This window comes from Aegilops tauschii, chromosome 7 (genome assembly GCF_002575655.3).
Source record: "Aegilops tauschii subsp. strangulata cultivar AL8/78 chromosome 7, Aet v6.0, whole genome shotgun sequence".
Taxonomy (NCBI): Eukaryota; Viridiplantae; Streptophyta; class Magnoliopsida; order Poales; family Poaceae; genus Aegilops; species Aegilops tauschii.
In genome coordinates, this window is record NC_053041.3 from 171,988,857 (window position 1) to 171,992,925 (window position 4,069).

A 4,069-nucleotide genomic window follows, 5' to 3' on the forward strand; every position below is an offset into this window, starting at 1 on the left:
TTTGGAGTACCACTTATCTGTCAAAATCTTTCATCATTCACTTAAAACAATCGATTGATCATACATTGAGTACCATATAACTGGAATTAACCCATGCAACTCGAAGAACGATTGGCCAGTGCTGCCGGCTAGCGTCAAGTTCGATCCCACGGATCAGGAGCTGATCGAGCACCTTGAGGCCAAAGTGAGTGCTGACAGCGCGAGATCTCACCCTCTCATCGATTTGTTGACAGCGAGCACGGCATATGCTACACCCATCTTGAGAAACTTCCAGGTAAGACATCGATCGGCCGTCTACTTGCACAAACATATTCCTTTGTTTATAGCTCTATTTTTCTTTTTAGATGCAGACCCGGTGAAGCAATTACAATTTGACAGTTAATAAAAAGTGAAACAAGTGACTGCAACATGCCAAAGATGTTATGAAAATGCCAACTACGTACACTAAAACCTGTATTCGACAATACTGCAGGTATCACACTGAGTGGCCTAAGCAAGCATTTCTTCCAGCGCAATTCCAGGGCGTTCAAAAGGGGCACATGGACGCGTCGCAAGATGCAGTCGGAGTGCGGCATGCACGCGATGTGGCACAACATCGGCAATACCTTGCCGGTGATGGTCAATGGCCGGCAGATGGGCAGCAAAAAGGTTTTGGTGCTGCACACCAACAAGAACTTCGACCAGCAGAGGACCAACTGGGTGATGCACCAGTACCACCTCGGGGACCTGGAGCAAGAGAGGGAGCGGGAGCTGGTCCTCTGCAAGATTTTCTACCAGACGAACACTAGGGCCAGGAGTAAAAAGATTATAGGTTAGTTTGGTATTGGTACTTGTACTACCTTGTCGTCCGCAAGTTGGTATTGTTGTTAACGATCTTTTGGTATGAACTTGGCATTTGCTTCCAACCATCATGCCGAGGGTCGACATGGATATAAAGCTTAATCATTTGTTTCGAAACGAATTTTCAGGCACCTGATTTTTATTTGATGGGTAGCATAAGCACCTGCCGTTCGAATTCCCAGTTCTCCAAATTTTTCGAAACAAGTGCATGCTCTTATTATCATGATGAAAAAACAATATCCCTGTTGCATCCCAGTTATCAGTCTGTACTTGCAGAATTCTCTCGTTTATTGAGCACGTATATTGTTTTTTCAGGTCGAACAAGTTTCAACTGGGCTGTAGACTGCCCAGGCTTGGTTTTGTTTTTAACAGGCCCAGCCCATCACGACAACGGGGCACAAAGATCCAGCAGGTATCTACTGGCCTCTGGCCCGCCAGCATTAGTTATATTTTGTCTTACAACATCCGCAGGCACTTTTTTTACTGAATCAAACACACAGCCCAGTTCTATTTTCCTCTTGAAACGCATGTCCTACATCCGTTTTCTAATCTCTACCTATAGTTTTACTAGTTCATATACGCGTATCATTATATTGAAAATACATAAAATTCACTTTTCATATTTACATCCTTATTTTTGTTGTTGTTTTCCCTCCCAGCGCTAATTTTTTTACCACTTGTTTTCCCTTAAACCAACTCAATTGTCCAACGTCTTATTTGCTTACAAAAACAAAACATTTTTTTGGCAAATCAATAAGTTCTTAAAAAAATGTTTATCATTTCGGGATTACAAAAGTTCGGACTCCACCGAAATATGCAAAATAAGGTTGAACTTTTTGACCGTGGTCCTGGGCAGAAAATGGGCTGTAATAAATTACTTATAAGAATTAGCAAATGGGCTGCAAATTATTAAAAAATAGCAAATGGGCCCTATGTTGTCTGCCATAGATTTGGAGGCTGACTTGTGGGCCTACTAAGTTTATGCGTACACAAGGTTTATCAAAAAAGTAACTTAGTCAACAATCGACTCTACCAGCGTCAGACCGTTAGATGTCAATCTAACGGCAATCGTGCTTCTTCAGTATCTGATCTTCCTGCCCCAGCCGCCCAAACCAGCGCCGTCGGAACCGCCTACTCCTGCCTCCCATGGCCGGCTGTGCTGCCGGGCAGGCCTCACGGCCCCATCATATACTCGCATCCCTGGCATGTCTATCCCTCTACTCACCCACACCTCATGTTATTTTCCGGCGACGGCAGCCGAACCAGTCAACCCTCGTACTCTCCACCACGTGGGCAGCCACTTGCATGTCTTCCCCGGCTTCGTGTCGTTCCCTTCGTAGGCCTCGCCGTCGTCCACCGCCCTGGTGCTCTCGGCGCGGCGTGGTCAACGTGGTCAACGAACGACATCCATCGGAAGTGGACTGTACGTGGAGAGGCTGACAGCTGGGTCCACGGCCGCACACAAGGAAATGCCTCCTTATTACGCGCAAAATAATGATTCCTCGACCTAACATCTAGGACCCGCCGGAAGGGCCTCTGTATTTCACGGAAAAAACGTTCCGTCCGCTGACAGGTCGGACCCACCACTATATCTTCGCACGCAAGGAAGTGCCTCCTTATTGCGCACAAAAAAATGAATACCCCTTGCCAGCTGGGACCCACCACTATGGGAAGCTGACTTGTGGGCCTATTAAGTTGACGGGGACAGAGGGCTTTGTCAACTTAGTCAATATGAACGATTCTAGCTCAAGTGACCGTACGATATCCATCCAACGGCCTTAGTGCTTCTTCAACCTCTGGTCTTCTTGCTCCGGCCGCCCAAAGCAGTGCCGGTCGTGTCGCATGCTCCTGCCTCCCGTGGCTGGCTGTGCTGCCGCGGAGGCCTCACCGCCCCCATACTACTCCCACCGCTAGCCAGGCCATCCCTCCACTCACCCACACCCCCTGTTATTCTGCGGCGACGGCAGCCTCACACCGCAACTGAACCAGTGAACCCTCGTACTCCTCTCCGCGTGGGCATCCACTGCCGCATCTTCCCCGGCTCCGCGTCGTCCCCTTCCTAGGCCTCGCCGTCGTCCACCGCCTTGGTGCTCTCGGCGCGGCGTGGTCAATGTGGTCAACGACCGACTTCCATCGGAAGAGTACTGTACGTGGAGAGGCTGACAGCTGGGTCCACGGCCACAACCCAGTTTTTTTGTGATTTGCCAAGTAAGTCGCTTTGTCAGGCCTGTTGGGCTGCAAATCTTTCAAGACAAGGAGAGCTTCATTCGGCTGGCCGAGAAAATGGCCTATCAGTAATGAGAAATGGGCTGTACATTTTTAAAACACATCAAACCGGCAATTAGTTTCAAATTTCTTTTTTTTCATTTTGAGATTTTAAATTGCATTGATTTTTATGCGTGGACAATTTGTTGGATTTTATATTGATATACACTTATTCTTAAAATCAGTTTGAATGTGACTCGAAATTTCGGGATTAAAAACAGTTTGGACCGCACCGAAATATGCAAAATTTCGTATAATTTTTTAACCGTGGCCACAATATGGGCTGTAATGCTAACAAAAAGAATATGGGCTCCAAAAAAACCTTAAGAATTAGCAAATGGACTGTAAATTATTAAAATTATGGCAGATGGGCTGTATAATGTTTTCCGCAGATTTGAGGCTTTCCTAAAAAAAGGTTGACGCACAAGCAGTGGCTGTTGGATGTCCATCCAACGGCCGTCGTGCTTCTTCAATCTCTGCTCTTCCTACTCCAGCCGCTCAAACAAGCGCCGGCGGGACTGCCTGCTCCCTCCTCCCCGCGGCCGGCTGTGCTGCCGCGCAGGCCTCACCGCCCCACCGTACTCCCATCGCTGGCCTAGCCATCCCTCTACTCACCCACACCTGCTGTTATTCTCCGGCGACGGCAGACGAACCAGTAAACTGTTGGGGAACATAGTAATTTCAAAAAATTTCCTACGCACACGCAAGATCATGGTGATGCATAGCAACGAGAGGGGAGAGTGTTGTCCACGTACCCTCGTAGACCGAAAGCGGAAGCGTTATCACAACGCGGTTGATGTAGTCGTACGTCTTCACGATCCGACCGATCAAGTACCGAACGCACGGCACCTCCGAGTTCAGCACACGTTCAGCTCGATGACGTCCCTCGAACTCCGATCCAGCCGAGTGTTGAGGGAGAATTTCATCAGCACGACGGCGTGGTGACGATGATGATGTTCTACCG